This window comes from Ischnura elegans, chromosome 4 (genome assembly GCF_921293095.1).
Source record: "Ischnura elegans chromosome 4, ioIscEleg1.1, whole genome shotgun sequence".
NCBI lineage: Eukaryota > Metazoa > Arthropoda > Insecta > Odonata > Coenagrionidae > Ischnura > Ischnura elegans.
Genome location: NC_060249.1, coordinates 127649029 through 127668172, shown reverse-complemented (window position 1 = coordinate 127668172; position 19144 = coordinate 127649029).

The following is a 19144-nucleotide window of genomic DNA, read 5'->3' as shown; positions in this document are numbered from 1 at the left end:
AACACTCGCTATTTGGAGGTGTGCGTTTGTTTGTTCACCGGCTACTGCCTGCTGAGCACATGCGCATTGTTGGGCTCATAGATGAGCGGATTTGATCCGATAGTCAATAGGGTGGTTTCCTATCATTTTTTATTGCCTAAATCAAAAGATTATTACTCCTGGAGTACGCATTTCACACTTTTAGATTTTTGAATGACGATAACTATCTTTTGTTTTTTTAAACGAAAAGTGAAAATTTTCAAGCGCTTGAAAATGCGACGGCTAAGTTGGAATGCTGGGAAAAGCCGGTGTGATGTCATTCTGGTTCCCGCTGTCGCCGTGTGAGGTGACCTTGGGGCGAGGCATTGAGCGCTGATATGACACAGGCTGCTAGTAGGCAGCGCTTGGCTTAAATAAGGATTATTATTCCCTTATCAAACGAAGAAAACTTTCCGACCATTGGCAGTTTTAATGGGTGATTATTATAGAGATGCTTCCATAAGATCTGTGCCTCATGCATGCATTGGTAATCTCTGTCGATGTAAAACAACTCCTATCTACTCGTATAGAAACTAGGTCCCTGTGACGTCACGTGGAGTGGCATCGCATGGGTGCCAATCTGGCCTTATTCAAATGCGGTTAAAATTGACCATTAACATTCGTCTAAACTGGGATTTCTAAAACCAAATAATTTCATATTATGAATACATTAATGGTTGGTAAGGAATCGCAATCAATGCCTTTCGTTTTATTTGATGAAGGAAACTACCCTATTATGAAATACAATGATATTTCACCCAGCGATAACAGGAAGGCACAGCACCAGACAATCCTTGATGGCAGAGTGGGGAACGAATGGTTTGCCTGATAAAGAACTAATGCCTAAGACTAAGATTATTCATGCCACCTTTCCTTATCTAAATCGCTGATAATCAGGAGTATACTGTGCGCTCACTTATGTTTAATACATATTAATGGGGCCAGAATATGCTCCGACATTCTTCAGGCTTTTACAAACAAAATTGTGCACACTGTGTTCATTGGCAATTCTTTTTCCATTCAGGCTGGTGTTGGGTACGTTGACAAAGACAGCAGAGAGGCTGATACGGATTTTGCGATCACGGAGGAGGAAAGCAAGTGTGAGGGCACCACTGTGCACGTTGAGAGTTGGGCACGCTGCGCAGCGCACGAGGTGGGTCCCACTGCACAATGGATGTCGAAAAAAGGTGTCCCAATCAATTGGTTTTAACCCTTTCAGTGCTGTGAACGTACCTGGAACGTTTGCATTGTAGACTGCTGTGAACGTTCTTTTCCTTCCTCCCTGCAATGCACTTTCGCTGAAGAACTTCAAAGGGTCGCTAATCCAGGACCCTTTCCTCGACGAGCTCACCCTCGCTGGCCCCTCCCTTCGACCCTCAGAGCGGGGGGCCTGCGTGACCGCTCCGACTGCATTTTGAAAATCTATCAATCAATGCGACCATCAAAAAAGGATTGTTCTCATCACACTCCTGCCAATCAAGCAATCAAGTACGTCTTTGAACCGTGTTTCTGCAATGAAAAATAACGACATTAACTTCACTAAAAACGTGGCTGCGGACCACCGGAAATTGGCCATTTTAGCAAAGTTAACAAAATCGTTATTTTTCATGGCAGAAACACGGTTCAAAGACGTACTTGATTGCCTGAATTGCAGTGCGATGCAAAACAATCATTTTTTGATGATCGGATTGATTGGTTGATTTCCAAATTGCAGTCAGAGCGGTCAATTTTCAGGAGGGAGACCGGAGGGTCGATGAGATGGGCCAGCAAGGGTGAGCTGGTCGAGGAAAGGGTTTGGAAGGTGTACCACGCCCATCCTGTAAGTACCTGCTCCATGGCCCAACAAAACGCATTTTAACCTTTTCGACAAATGTGAGAAGGTTTTTGGAGATTGAACAGCAGTGAAAGGATTAATAATAACCAGAACTTTTATAACTTTACGGAGTCCCAAGTGGGTGACAATGACATCACTGTGGTTAATCCCGGCATGCTTAAATTACTTTGAAAGCTATTAAAAGAGGAGTTCATTGTTTTGCTTTTCTTTGGGGCACTGCCTTTGATGCTTGGCGTAGTGGACTCGCTTACGTCAGTTGTTGAATATGACAAAAGCAGACTTTCACAGGACTTCCGTCAAACTCCCTCGGAGGAGGAGAATTCTTACGAAAGAGTGAAAGTTAATTTTTTTTAAATGTTAAAATTATCGTAAAATTTATTTATGTAAAAATATTGTATATCTTTGTTGTCTTTGTATTTTATAATGTTCTTATGTTTTTTCTTTCATAGCCCTGAGGATGGTTTAAAATAAACAGATACGTTGGCCAAAACTTTTTTTGCGTAACATACGTTGACCTACACTCCAACAACTATTTTAACATTAATTAAACGAGGTCAAGATAAAAAATAATTTTAAAAAAGTGGCTCATGTAAAAATATGGCTTTCGAAATTGCACAGACGTCACAATGGCAATTGCAGATGATAACGTCTTCATGGAAGCTGAACACAATTGTGCGTAAATAGGGTAGTTTCCTTCGTCAAAGAAAACGAATTGCATTGATTGCTATTCCTTACCCACCATTAGTGTATTCATAATATACAAATTATTTGGTTTTAGATATCCCAGTTTAGACGAATGGCAATGGTAAATTTTAACCTCATTTGAAAAAGGCCAGATTGGCGCCCTTGCGATGCCACTCCACGTAACGGACCTAGTTTCTATACGAGTAGATGGGAGTTATACATCGTCTGAGGTTACCAATGCATGCATGAGGCACAGAGCTCAGGGAAACATGTCTTAATAACCACCTATTAAAACTGGCTAAGGTCGGAAAGTTTTCTTCGTTTGATAAGGTATTAATAATCCTTATTTAAGCCAAGCGCTACCAGCTAGCAGGGTACTCTGCTACCTGCTAGCATCCTGCGTCGTATCAGCGATCAAGCCTCGCCCCAAGGTCACTTCACTCGCCGACAGCTGGAACCAGAAATATGTCAAATGGACTTTTCATATCATTCCTACTTATCCGTAGCGTTTTCGCAAGCTTGAAAATTTTCACTTTTCGTTTAGTCGCGAAAAATAGATATCGTCATTCAAAAATCTAAGAGCGTGAAATGCCCACTCCAGGAGTAATAATCTTTCGATTTAGGCAATAAAAAAATAATAGGAAACCACCCTATTCCACAAGAAACATCATCCCCCTTGACGGGGATCCGTTGGCGTGATAAAAAGGTCTCTTAATAAAACACAGGCGTCTAAAATATTACGTTGGTTAGACACCGCATGCTGGGAATCATGTAAGATAATGTCGGCAACGGCCGATATTCTTGTTTTTAAAATACGCGTAAAACTTTAATATCACAATTGAGTAACGCGATCGGCCGCAAGTCGTCACACGACGTCGGCCGATCCTTCTTTGGCAGTAATGAGATCACGGCGGTCCGCTGACTTGGAGCCAGCTCGCCGCCGGAGAGATAAAAGAAGTTAAATAGTCTAATTAAAAAAGGAGTCAAAATATCCCAGCATAAGGTGTAAAACTCGTATGGGATCCCGTCCGAGCCGGGGGACTTACCCTTGGGGAGTGAGCGGAGAACCTCCTCCACCTCCTCCCCTTGGATCGCGGCTTCGAGCTCGCTAATCTTTTCGTATGGTAAGGTAGGAAGGTCGGGGAGTGGGGGACACTATTGTTCCCGCCAGGCGGGGTAGCGCTGATAGATACCTACAAAATGCTTTTCTGCCTCTTTGAAAAGGACATCCATGCGGGCAGTGGAGTTACGATGCCTTATTTTAATGACCCTCTTCAGCTCTGAGAGTGTAAGCGGGCCCCATTTTTCGCTTTCGAGCTGCCGCTGCCAGCAGCGAGGAGCGAAGCGTGTTATTTCATGAGAAAGAATACATTCTTTCAATTCTTTTCTTGTTTCGTTAAAGTTTTTGGGGCGCTCTCTAATTAACTCACAGAGCGCATCCCTGTAAAAGTCGATCGTCTTATTTTTTTCTTTTCTCCATTGCCGTGTTATTCTTTTCAGATACTTAGAGATCTGCTTTTTAAAAATTAAATCCCACCATTCGGTAGGATTTTTGTCCGGTTCGAAAGTGCCCATTATCTGAGTAACTTTCTCCCGAACCCTGTCACGCAGCTCGGGTTCGCGAAGAAGCCGAGTGTCCATGCGCCACATGGGGGAAGGGGGTTTGAGAGTGGGAGGGGAGGGAGAAGGGAGAGAAAGGAAAAGGGCGCAGTGATCGGAAATAGCAATAGGAAATAAATTAAGGGTATAAGGCAGGGGTTTGAGGGATTTTGATAAAAACACGTAATCAATACGCGAGCGCTAAGTTGTGCCCATCCTTGTAAAAGCGACGGTGCCGGTATTTTTAAAATTTAAAAAACAATCCGTTAAACAAACGGAGTCGACTAAAACTCTAAAAGCCCGGCTCGGCGGTTTTGGGGCGCGAGCACGGGAAGATTCACGATCTTCCCGGCGGTTAAAATCTCCCGCTAGAATGGCTTTCCCCGTAAAACAAAGTAAATATGGCAGCAGCGTTTCATTAAAAAATATGTCTCTCTCCACGCTCCGCTCAACGAACGCAGGAGCATAGACGTTTACCACATAGATGTCTCGCACGCGCAGGGAAATAATCCTCCCTGGCGGATGGAGTCTAATATTGGTGACTGGAAGTCCAGTCTTCACTAGGATAGTAGTGCCACGAATTGGGCCATCACAATTCGTGAATGGCCTGTAGAGGGGGTCTGGCCAAACGACCCCCTCCATCGTCTCTTGCAGACATGCCACGTCGATGTTTAACCTCTTTAGCATGTCTACTAACCATGATATCTTCAGGGGGTTGAAGACCCCCGCAATATTTAGCGTTAAAAAATTCATATTTAGCCAGTGGGCAGGAAACCTGCTAAGGCTGTGAAGACTTACCATTTGTTTTTATTTGTTTTGCTCGTTTTATCTCAGCTCCTCTTTTCGCCGATCCGGGCCGGGATCTAGAGCGACGTGGCTGTGGTGGCAGCGGCAGTGACTCCCCTTCCCGGGAATCCCCGCTATCGTCATCTCTGGCGTGTTCATTTTCTGGCGTCCCGTCCCGTCGGTGTTCAGCCGGATCGGGGGTTAGGAATGGGAGGGTGGCCGTCTCGCTGACGTGCGAGATATTGGAAGGGGAGGGGGAGCGGGAGCGGGAGGCGGCTGGAGAGGATCGGCGCCCGAACTCATTCCGTGGGCAATTTTTTCGAAGGTGTCCCTCCTCGTGGCACCTAGCGCAAGTTCTCTTCTGCCCTTCATAAATAACCACTGCCCTGTGCCCCCTGATTGGGACATAGGATGGGATATTTCGCTTTATTTTTATTTTCGCAAAATATGTCCCCGTCTTCGTTCCGGCTAGTAGGTCTTTTCCTCTCCATACTCCCTCCCAACAAGTGATTACCTCGCCGAAGCGGCGCATTTCCTCGGCGATAGCAGCCAAGGGCATCTCAAAAGGGAGGCACATGATTTTAATGATCGTAGGCACCTCCCCGGCCGATTCGATCGTTGCTTCCGTAAGCCTATCTTCCTTGGTCGGGAATGGGAGCTTCTGTGTCTTATTTTGGAGTAAGTTCTTCATTATGTCTTCGTTTTTCAGTTTTAAAAAAACATTCCGGCGGTTATAACCGATCTGTATTCCGTCAATGCAGTCTACCGTGAGGCCCAATGTCTCCCTTACGAAGACATGGACCTCGAACGGCGTCGGGATTCTGAAGTTGTCGTCGGTGGATATTATCACAGTGTTAACACGCTGGACCTCCATGTCACACGTGTTGTAGGGGGGGGGGCATTCACAAAAAAGGGGGGGAAACAGAGGGACAGGTCCCGCCTGCCTGGCACAGACTGTGCACAGGCAGGGGCGAGCACTAACTGCTACTCGCGAAAGTACCCAAGATAAAACACCACTATGATGAAGCCACGAAAAGAAAATAAAACGAAGAAGACACTCCTGGATTAATTAGTTGTCTCTTCACCACCTCCGTTGTTTAACAAAACGTGAAAGTCACATTTCAAAAATCACTATCAATGTGCACTAAAAAAAAAAATAAACTGCCGGTCGGGAAGCCCGATCGGTGAGGTGGTGAGTCCGTGGGCCAGGCAGCCGTCCCAACCCGGGGATTTTTCTTCCTTCGGCAAACTCGGAGCGATGAGTAAACACGTCCGCTCAGTTAAGCTACCGAGGCGTCATTCTTCCCTGTGGATATTGTGAGGACTAAACCAGATGAAATCAGTTATACAGTAAAACCTCTGTACATCGTGATGGAGGGGATCAAAATTTGGGCAATTTGATGTATGGAGGTTCACTATAGAGAGTTTTTAGTGGTTGGCACCATTTTTTCACATCTTTCAGTAATGAAAGGCACTACTGTCTTTCAAACCATTATATTTATGTGTTTAAATAAACATTCATGCATTAGGGAACATATACATATTTATTATTTAATGGCATCACAAAGTGAGCGCTATTGTGTGATTTTTACCATGATTCGAGAGAAAACGATGTGATCTCTCTTAATTCAACAGTCACTTAAAATGATTAGGATAGTTGGATATCTTTCTTTTAATTTACTGTTAGGTATACTCTCATTCAGAACAAAATGGCCACAACTAATGGGTAACATGAAAATTACAGCATATTAAAGGTGTAAAAGAAAAAAATAAGCGTGAAACATTTATCGCTGAAAATGTCATTCCTTGTAGGTAATTGCAGCTGCATTAATGGTCTCTTGTTGTCTCGGTACAATTTGCGGAGGTAGTTAGGCCATCTCGGGGGTGTCTCCTTGGTATGATAAGTGAAGGTTTTACGAGATAAAGAGGTTCACTTCAAAGAGGTTTGCCCATAAATTAACATGTAAATCTGACGGGACCGTAGGGGTGATATGAAGTATGGAGGTTTATGATGTAAAGAGGTTCTCTACATAAGAGGTTTTACTGTGGAAGGACAGGTGGAAGGGAAGAAGGGCAAGGGAGGGAACACAATGAGTTACAAGGGTATTTCAATAAGTGATGCCCCACATTGTTTTTAAAAAGCTATTGGAGTACATACATATATCAATGTCGTTGTTGGCACTTCTCAATTGATGTTTGTTCTCTGCACTGATGAAGTTTGACACCGTTCTAGCAGATGGCAGAACCGTAGTACAGCATTAAAATGAGGTCTAAATACGACTCACGTTAAAAACAGAGTGCTGTCATTGAATGCTTGTGTACAGAAAAAGAAACCGTGGTGAAAACCCATAAACGTTTGCGTGCTGTGTATGGCAATGCTGGAGTTTGTGGGAGTGAAGTTGTGCGATGGGTGAAGAAAGTTACAGCCTCAGGAGATGCAGAAACAGAGCTCCATGATCAGCCACGCTCGGTATTGCTATGCCTGCAAAACAAGAGCTTTTACCACGAGGGAATACACACTCCCCCAAAATGATGTTGCCAGGCCTTAGAACGTAATGGGCACTACGTAGAAAAATATATTAAAATGTATCAATGTTGCGTTTGTTACATTTTCAGTTAACGTGCGGCCGATGATTGTTACGTGATCAATATATCTGCCTGAAATGCCTTATCTACACACCTTGAATTTGATGTCATTTAGACCGTGAAGACCTGGAAAAAACAGTGAATTTTATAATGTAGTTGGAGTGGGAACCCTGTTATTTCTCTTCATTATTTTCACTCTATCATGTACATGCTTCCATGAAGGCGTTATCATCTGTAAAATCTGTATCATCAAAAATAAAATTGTTACGAAAAGTTTACTGCTTATTTATTTTATATTTTAAAACGGTGCTACCTTAAAAAAACGCACCTACAATCGGAGCAACAAAGGTATAAAGCTGGACTCAAAGTATTTTTATGAAATTCTGCCAAAGAAAATAGGGCATGGGTTGATGCATATTGTCGCAAAATTCTGACTCTTTACAATAAATGTGTTCTGAGAAATAAGGGGCATTACTTATTGAATGAGCCTCGTACATAGGAGAGGTTGTGAAAGATGTAAAAGAGAAGACAAGGTGGTCTGGAGAGTTGAGCTTACAATGCGACTTATAATCCAATTTGCGCGCACAGTGCCACAGCCGGAGAGCAAAGCCCATACTTAGAACACCAGAGGTGTTCTCCCTTTGAATATGGAAACTTTGACATGTGCTTCCAACAACCGTTTGGATGCCTATGAGAGCATTTTTATTTTTAAAAAAGAGAGGGAAGTTACTAAACAGTGACACGTCCCTAATTCATGCCTTTCCTCCCTTTTTAAATAGCTGCTCCCAACAGACTACTAGTAAAGAAACAGCTGTTTCTTTCCTTCCGTCAATGGATTTTTCCATTCACCCCCCACCCCTCCTTATCCAGTTCCTTTTCTTCAACGGTCACTAACTGTTACCCCCCCCCCCTCCCCCACTCCCCTGGTTAACCACTCAATTCACTGCCCGGCGATGCATTTCCAACCCCCCTTCCTCCCCCACATTCAATTCAATAATAATAATAATTTAGTACTCCTACTTTTTACATCTTAATACAAAAAAAACAAGAGAAGGAGCTTTAGGTGGTCTCCAAGGTCATAGGACCAGAATTGAGCCACCATCAAATAACAAAATGTATGCCAATAAAGAAATAATAATGCAGTAAATGATACTAGAGTGCTTAAAATAAATAACATCAAAATAAATTTTCAATTATTTCCAGCGAGAAAAGACAGTCTTTAGTAAGTCTTAACATTACGTTTGAGGTTTTATTTTTTTAAATTCTAGTGGGCAGTAAATGAAATAACTTTGGCCCCATGTAAAGAAAACAGCATTTATATAAAGTTAACTTGGGTCTGTTTGCTACTATAAATGACTCAGTCCTTAAATTATATTTATATTTGTCACATCCACTCGGCATATTTCCACTCCTGTCAAAAAACAATTTAAGCACTTTGAATAAATACAAATGCTTTAGTGGGAACAAATTTAGGGCCACAAACAATGGAAATGAGTGCTCATGATAATTTTTAGACAATATATTACCCTAATTATTTTTTTTGCAAAACGAGTGCACACTTTAATGTGCTCATGTGTGCGCTGCCCCAGCAAATTATACTATAAGATATTTCAGAATGAAGAACAGCATGACAAATGGTTTTTTGGACCGGTAGTGGAAATTTGTTTCGTAGGTAGTAAAATTTGGACAAGGCACTTCTCAGACATTTGTTTACAGTAAGTAAGTGTTTATGCCAGCGTAGATTACGGTCCAGACAGTCAACTATTTATTCTGGCGATGTCCCCACTTAACTATCACTTCAGTCTCATGTTGTCATCAGTGGTGGCTCGTGAGTCAAATGCCGGGAGGGGCACACTCCACCGGAGGTCATAATTTTTGTGTATTTTAGTGAGCTGTTCAGGCAATCTCGAGACCACTAATACACAAAACAATCACTAACACTAAAACAATAACAATCACTAATTCGATTAACTCAACTACAACTAGGCCTATTTACATTAAAGCAATTTACACATAATAAGTCAACTGGTCACCAAAACAAGGTATTCTGCAACACCAAGATTAGGTATACGGCCACCGGGCGTCGCGGCGATGTCAACTCACTAGATACGTCGCTCTACGCATGCTAGGATGGCGTCCGAAGACTTCCACAAGGCACAAGGTTAGACGCATCATAGCACCAGCAGCCCCCACCACCACTACTCTTCATATAATTGCATGTCAATATGGATTGGGACGTTCTGGCCAGCGCCCCACGGCTACAAATACGAACTTCTCATGCTATTTTTGCGTGTTTTCCTACATTTTTGATGCATTCGATTGAAAAAGCTCCTTGGTTAATAGATGTATGATTACAATTGAATGGTTGTTTAATTTTTTTCCTTTTTCAAATCTGTGGGAGGATTGACGTCCAAGAGTCCTCATGGGCAAGCCGCCACTGGTTGTCGTGAAGATTTCTTTTCCGCGTTAAAAAGGGCCTCGTGGAGCCCGAAATAGCGCAATTTACGTATCACTATCCTATTAAACATCTTGACCTTGACCTTTCTTTTCCATCTTCGCAAACCGTTGCAGCAAATCCGGATCGGTGTAAAACTGTAAGTGTAAGCTTCTCACTTCCCAATTACACATCTTCAATAATCTCTTCTTGAGCTTATTCTCAAGCGCAGTTTCAGCTGGGGCACACCAAAGATGTTTGCTCTTGATTAATTTAACATTTTTGAGTTCCAGTCGCCAATTTAAAAGCCCTGCTGAAAAATCCAGCCATTTTTACTAAATTCGTTCATATAAACTGTATTTATAACGATGTGTATTCCAATAAAAATGAACTTTGCTCTCGTTTGTGAATGAGTTGAATAAAATTTATTGATATTTTTAAATATATAATTTAACAATGCAAACCTACTGTTTTTGAAAAATTAAAAAAGTTGCATCAAATGATGTACAGCCGTAAAATGCCTTATACTTTTTTATTACGCTCAATTCGAACTATTTATGCCATGGAAATCATAAAAAAAAACATTATTCCATGCAAGGCATTCAAAATCTCGGATGACAAAAAGGGTCACTACACCCTCAACAAACGGTTCTTTCCTCCAATGAATTTTCACTCAAATTGGGCTAAAATAAGGGTGCTGGTAGCTGCTTCGTCCTCAAGACATAAATTGAACTCATTTTCCATCGAGCAGTTGATTTTTGAAAAACCTGAACCACTAAGCAGTAAACTGGAAAAGTACCATGGGCGTAATATTACGGCTTCACTCATACAAAGCCAATAAAATAGAAAGATGTAATATTATGCCCATGGCAGTCTTCAGAAAGATTAACAGGATTACGTACATGGTGAGCAAAGTGTTAAGAATACCTAGACTAGTCACGGTTGTACCTCGTCTGAATCGTATTTCAGTACAACCGACAAAATTCCACGGAGGGGAATGATGCATTGGTAGCCGAACTGACTAAAGCACTTGATTATTCAGGCCTCCCACCCTACCGTGAAATCCTTATAAAACGGTGAATAAGCCGTGAGTTTTGTCCAAAAACCTTAGAAATCAATCACCTTGTCAAAAATTTCAAATCCAGGCCCGAAAAATACACTTCTTACTGACATTTGGAACTGTGATCCAGAAGTTCCCACCGCATATATATTGCCTCTACAAATTACTCTTCTATGAGTCTATCCTATGTCTTTCCTTCTTCTAGACTTAGTTGTTTTTTTATCATTCAAATATAATTGTGTCCATCATTATTGTTTATAAGGAAAAAAATATTGAAAACGATTAATTTAAAAAAATGAAGTGGTAAAAAGAAACCAATGGAAAAAAATATAATAAAACAAATAAATATGAACTAAAAAATAATTAAAATTACTATCAAAATAAAATAAAATATATATATATAAATAAAAAAGAATTTATATTCACTGAAAAAATATTTTACTTTCTGTGGACTTTTTGCAAATCAACAACTGTTTTAGTATGTAAAGGCCTGGTTACACAGTACATTAACACGTACGAGTTAATGTATGCTTGCGTGAATGATTTTTGTGGACCGGAACATGTATGAATGCATGAACCGAATTAGAACAGGTTCTATTTTCCGTTCATGCGTTCGCCTAAGTTGGGTGGTTATACGGTACATTTTCGTGTTCAATTACGCGTTCATACATTTAGACATTAACCCGTATGTGTTAATGTATCATGTAACCATGCCTTAAGTTTCTGCTAACACAAACACCACACTACCCCAAACAACACAAACAAATGAGCAAAATAAAATTGTAATGTAATCTGCCTGGTTGTGATAAACATGGTTTACCGGTACGTGTGTGTTTAATGTGAATCAAACTTGAATGTAGAACTACGATAGACGGAATTAAAGAAAAAAGGATATTTCGATCATGTTTCAAGGCTGAGTCACGTGCAGACTCTGTCCACGCATTTATGTATCTCCAAACGTATACTCGAAATGCAATTATTAATTGGTCCGTGTGCCATGACAGCACATTGACCTTAAGCCTGCGATTGGAAGACGTTAACCCTGGAAAGAAATCAGACACTTCTTCAATTCCCTGCTCTCTCCATTTTCCAATAAGGAGGAACCATCATTTCAAACATGCCCGAAAACCTCCCCTTATTTTGACATATGTTGTTGCTCATTATTTTTTCTATCGAATAGTGAAAAAATATTACTATGTCACCGGCCATTTAAGAAAGATTTATGGATTTGAAAATGACGGATTTCCACCTTGAAATACATTGTCTTTATGGGAGAATGATGACCTTCCCTTGTAAAACATTTTTTATCTCAAATTTGGCCCGAAATTTATCGTTGAAAAATTAGCACAGCATAGAATAGACATCGATGCTTAATATATGTATTTTTTTAGAAGGGGTTACCGGTATGTTAGCGCCAGTATTTAAGTTTAAAGAACATACTTCCGGTTTTCTGCAGAGCGAGCAGCCATTATGCGGCGGAGGTAGTGGCAACGTTGCAAATATACGGAGGTTAACTATGAAGAGCGATATTGCACCTGTCGACCGCTGCATAAATTCAGTGAATTGGATTTTTCGGAGTCATTTTTATACGTATTCATTAAACGAATATTCAGTTCATCTCGAAACGTGCTATACACCGAAGTATGAAATTTATCAGTGCTGGTTGTTAAAGTAATTCCTATATGCGACTACATTTTATTAAACATGCGAATAATCATGACCGAAATTCAATACATCCCTTGAAATTGTCGGCGTATCGCTTCAAAAGCGAAAATGATAGAATATAATGAGACTTGCGATAGTTTATCTGTTCTTCTGAATACTACTTCAAATTTTTTCACGTTTATTTCGAAAAATATGCATCGTTTTCAACTTGTAGAAAATACTTATTTTAATAGAAGTTCTAAGCGTAAAGTAGAAAATCTAGCGCATTATGTATTTAATCATCAGTTTAATTGATATTAAATGTCTAGAATAAGGTGTACAGGTAAAGGAATATACCACGAGACAAGCATATTGCCGTTGGGTACCGACTATGTAGTATTTGGAAATAAAACTTCGCGAACGTACTAATTAATCAAATACTCACCCATGTAATTCTTCGAAAGTATAAAATAAAATAGACAAGAGTACTTCCTTTTTCACTGACCAAACCATTTACTTTGATACGTTTTCCAAAGGTCCAATTAGCATAATTTGAAAAAACAACAGTAAATACATTTACCTATTCATGAAGTCATTGCAGGAGGATAAAAATTAGGATGCATTCCTGAACAATCGATGGCAGCTGACATAAGTGAGTCCGTAGAAGTTGCAATGCCAGCCTTCCAAATTTACTGAAACTTCGGCACTAGGAACAAGTATTATTTAATTATCCTGATACTAATGATTCGAATTACATTTGGGTTATAACCGACACATTAGCTTCTAATTTTCACTAATCAACTCCTTATTAATAGTATGGATGAGGCTATTGAATGGAAAATCTACAAAGAAATAAACATTAAAGAGCTTTGTGTCAGTCATTCGACAAGGACTTTAATCTTCATAAATCAAGACATAAACATTGATTATTTAAACAATGATGGACACTTTATGTTGGGAAATATTGCAAAAATTTCTTAAGAAATTGAAAATGCACGTAAACGATTCGGTATCCTTCAACAGATGCACTCGTTGAAATCGCTTCGATGGAATTGATGGATTCACTTTCGGCCACATTTCGTTTCCTCAAATAATCCAAGCTCTTACCTTTACCTTCAGACACAAATTTGCCTTTAAATCGGCATAAAGACGCCATCACTTCAGCCCAAAGGTATATTTAATAACTTAAGGCTAAGTAAAAGGGATAATAAAACGAGTAATATTGTCACAATGCAACGTAACTCTACGAGGTAACGTAAACAAACAAAGGTGCTCAACTGCTGTGAAACTACGATATGTTGGCAGCGTTGTCAAGTTGGTGGTCAGCAATTATAAATAAACCATTTTTCCAAATTAGGTTGAAATAACAGAGCAAAAGGTCTCATTAGTTAAGTTCATTTTATTTATCACAAATGATGTAGTTATAAAGCTTTACTGTATTTCCAGAGAAAGTATTTAAATTCTTCCGATACCTAAGAGTCAATATAACAGCCATTCTTCATATCACTAGATTATTCCATTTTAAGTAAAATTCATGAATTGTACAGCTATTTTGATTGATTTAGCATTACTTTTAATTTTTATGAATGACTAATTTAGCGATTTTAACTCGTTGTTATCGAGTTTATCTAACTAATGAAAGCAGTATTTCGAAGCGCAGGTTCCTCCTTAAGCCGGACATGAATTTTGCTAACTGTAGGTGACGTCATAAGAGATAGCACTCTCATTGCTGCGTTTGTTTCGACGGTAGAAGCTAAACGTTTACTTTTAAACAATGTTTGAATATTAATTGTTGTAGTTGAATAAACAATGAGTAAAATGATATAAACAAATCAATCAACAAATATGTACAAAACTAAGCTCTGATGAAGGTTTTTAAATAAACCGAAATGTTGGCTAACAATCTCCTTGCATCAGTGGTGCAGCGAGGGGGGGGGGGTTTAGGGGATAAACCCCCCCCCCCCAAGAGCTCAGAGAAATTTTTAAGTTTAATCGGTTTTACTTAATTAGATTGATATTACTAATAGAATAGCGTAAGGATGAATAAAATATCCCTCAGAAAACTGTAAATCTCACCATTTTGAACCATTTATCTTTAACCTCTTCCCTACACAGGGCGTGATTTCACGGCCTGAATTTTCTGATGCTAAAGAAGGAAGGTCGGCTTTTCACGGCTTGAATTTTTCGAAGCAAAAGGCCAAAGGCCGTGTTTTCACGGTTTCGCGGTCAGAGGTCCGACCCTTTCCTATTTTCCCCGTGGGGATTGCCTTGGCCCATTCCGGCTCTCAGTGTCCCACTCAAGGAAGATGCTCGTGGTCACTTATTAATTTATAAGTTAAAATAACTAAAAACGTTCATATTGCATTTATTGAAAATCAATGCGAGGAATTACATTCTGTACGTTCTGCTGATTGGTTCCAAATTTTAAACGGAATTCTAGCGTTCATATTAACGGAGTTGATCATCACCTAGAACAATTTTTGGAGACGCTAAGGTTAGATGTTTAATTGTTATTTTTATAACTTACTAGCAAGTTTATAGGAGCGATATTGAAATGATTTACATTTAAAAATATACGTTACTCTGTTAGCTACATTCTAAGTGTACATTTGCGGTGAAATTCGATAGAATATCCGATTTAACTTCTATTAAAAAAAGCCCTCGTAATGTAATAAAATATGATTCTCTCAGTTCTTTGTCGTGAGCCAAAATTACAGCGGCTATTTTTAATAACCTCTTACCAACCTTTGAATACAAAGGTATTATAAATGAATTTCGCTATAAATACTGATTAATGCATATCCTAAAAATTCGTAAATTTAATGTACCAACAGGGAATGTTTTACGTAGACGTTCGTTCCGTGTTTTCTCCTACTGAAATATGTACGTGGAAGATGATAACCTCACTCTTCTCGGAAAAGCTCATTTGGCTATGATATAGTGCCGTTTTGCTGAAAACCCTAAAAATAACCGTAGAACTTCGTTTAAAAGTTCTACAGGCATTGCAAAATGAAAGGAATACGTTGATGAACTGACATTTAATGCAACAGTAACAATTTAAAAAATTAAAATCGCACTGGCAACAATAAACTGACCGCAAAAGTACGCCGGGATGGGCTGCCTTCAGGGAAAAGGGTCGAGGATTATATTTGCCCAGTTGCCGAGGAAAGGGTCCGGGATCCCGCTAGGAAAGGTCATTAAGGGGAGGAAGCGACTACCTGGTCAGTCCCAAGCCGAAAAAAAACTCTGTACGGGGCGAAAAAGAATTTCTCAAACCCTTCTTAGAGCCAAAAGCAACTTCCCGTGAAGGAGCTCAGCGCGAAAAGGTTAAAATTCCGCAATTTATTAATCTCGTGTCTACGACTTATCCTGGTGGGTATACCGTACCCCCACACACTCCAGTGTTAGTTGCACCTAAACCCCCCCCCCCATCCATAATTCCTAGCTGCGCCCCTGCCTTGCATTATATGACTTATACTCCAGGAATTATTTAATCATTAAAATTATATATGAAGTCACCCTGTGGAGCTCCGGCAGAATTTCATACGAATTTTCAAAGTTCAGCTCTCTACCTGTATTTCACTGATTGCATAACAGATTTGTGCCATTTTTTGAGTTAATTCATTAATATGTTCCTCCCATGAAAGATTAGAGTCAATCCAGATACATACAAACTTTGTTACCTTTAATTATTTTATGAAGCAACTGTTAATTATTGGATTAAAATTTTTTAACTTCTTCTTGAGATTGAAGTTTAAAAAATGGGTTTTACTAACATTTAAAGATAGCTTATTATTGGTGAGCCAGTTCATGAAATTGTGTGAGTAGTTTCTGTTACCTCGTTCATTAGCTGAATGGGATTATGGTAACTAAAAATTAAGTTAGTGTCATCAGCAAATAGTATTGTATTTGAGAGTGGTACATTTGCAGGTAGATCATTTATGAAGACTAAAAATAGTAGTAGTCCAAGAATGTAGCCCTGGAGAACTCCACAAATAACAGAAGTTGTACTTGATACAGAAGAATTCATTACAATATATTGTGACCTATCTATTAAATATTATTTGAACCAGTCCTTTGAATAGCCATTACAATTCGTTTACTTTTAAACAATGTTTGATGATTCATTGTTGTAGTCAAATAAACAATGACTAAAATGACATATGACATGACCCTGTGGAGCTCCGGCAGAATTTCATGTGAATGTTCAAAGTTCAGCTTTCTACCTGTATTTCACCGATAGTGGTATGTAACCGATGTCATTATGTGTAGGTGGGGAACGTGGAGGATACCATTGGTATCAACAATGAGACAGAAGAGAAAAGCAGGTCTTGCTGAGCAGAGGAGGAGTTTGCTGCCAAAGCAGAATCATCCTCCTGCGTTGATCCCCTGGATGTCACGCAAATGGTGAGCAGGTATGTGTTGCGCTGAAAGAGGGCTGAAAACTAGGAATGGAAATTTTCAAATTTTGAACGAATCTCTACCGTCAGTATTAATGCATTTAATGCAGCAACAATTTCCATGTTGATGTTTATACTGAAATCTAGATATAAGTTAATGTGTACATCGTTGAATTTCGTTTAAAATTGTAAACGCTGTTCAAAAGACAAATAATTTAATTCTTAGTTTAACTTTTTTAAGAAAGGGACAAATATTTATTTCGTAAACTGACTGAATGAACAATTGTATGACCGCGGTCCCTTACCGCTAAGAGGGGTAGTAAAAGACGAACATGGGCACATCAAGGAATTAAAGGGGGTTTAGGTGCAACTAATACCGGGGTGTGTGGGGGTATGGAATACCCACCAGGATAAGAGTTGGGTGTGACATTAGTAAATTGTGGAATTTTAAGATAAAAGGTTCAAAATGGTGAGTTTTACGGCTTTCTGAGGGATATTTTATTCATCCTGATATTCTATTAGTAATATCAATCTAAATAAGTAAAACCGATTAAACTTAAAAATTTCTCTGAGCTCTGGGGGGGGTTTTAACCCCCAAATCAGAGCCCCTTGACCCCCTTGCTGCGCCACTGAAGACGAAGGGTCCGGGTACCTGCTCCCTGATCCTGCTTTGCTGGGTCACGAAACTAAGACTCTGCGAATCCGCAACTATCATAGAAAGGGGAGGGAAAGGAAACACATATTTTTGGTATTTGATCGCATGCGCAGAAAATTCTCTGACGAAAATTTGCTGCTTTCGTCTCCCAGGTCAAATAACGTCCAGATGCATATTTTTGTCTTTAGCAGGGAAAAGGTTAATTTAATTACAGTAAAACCTCTTATAAAGTGAACCTCTTTACATCATAAACCTCCACATCATAGCACCCCTATGGTCCCATTAGATTTAAATGTAAATTTACAGGAAAACCTCTTTATAAAACCTCCACTTACCACACCACGGAGACACCCCCAAGACTACCTAACTAACCTCCACAAATCGTACCGAGGCAAATAGAGACCATTAATGCAGCCACGATTACGTACATGGAATGACATTTTCAGCAATAAATGTATCACATTTATTTCTATCTTATTCACCTTTAATATGCTGTAATTTTCACGTTAATCATTAGTTGTAGCCATTTTGTTCCACATGAGAGTATACCTAACTGTAAATAAGGAAAAAGTATCCAACTATCCTAATCATTTTAAGTGACTGTTGAATTGAAAGATATGACATCGTTTTCTCTCGAATCATGGTAGAAATCACGTGACAGTACTTGCTTTCTGTTATTATAGAATAATAAATATATGTTCACTAATACGTTGTACATGCATGTTTGTTTAAACACTTATATATATTGGTTTAAAAGACAGTAGTACCTTTCATTTCCAAAGTACGTACATATATGAAGAAATGGTGCACATCACTGAAACCTTACTATAGGTAACCTCTGTACATCAATTAATTGCCCAAATTTTGGTCCCCTCCATTACGATGTAAAGAGGTTTTCCTCTATTCCCTTTATTTAAGTATTCCGGGACTAGCCATGGTGATAACTTTTACGGAGTCACCCGCAATGCACAAATTGTGCAAAAAATCCACAGAGGAAAAATCATTTGCCTTGACCAGGATTCAAACGATTTTTCCTCTGTGGATTTTTTGCGCAAGTTGTGCATTGCGGGTGACTCCGTAAAAGTTATCACCGTGGCTAGTCCCGGTATACTTAACCCTTAACCAGTGACGTGGGGTCTGAGAGACCGCTGCGTTTCTAAAATTATCAATATTTTCAAAATTAATATTTCAAAATATCTATAATTCTCGTTAGATTCATATTTATGCATAACAAGGACATTCCACTCTTAAAAATTAATGTTCCTTTAATTAAATTTTGTAAATTTGAATTTCAATTCGATTAGCGGTCTGTGAGACCGTACGTCACTAGCATAAGAAAGCATCAAGAAAGGAATAAGCTGGATAAATTTCATAGCTACTTACTACTTAGCCTTCCAACTTTAACATTTAAGGCTTTTTTTAATCTGGCAACATATTGATGCAT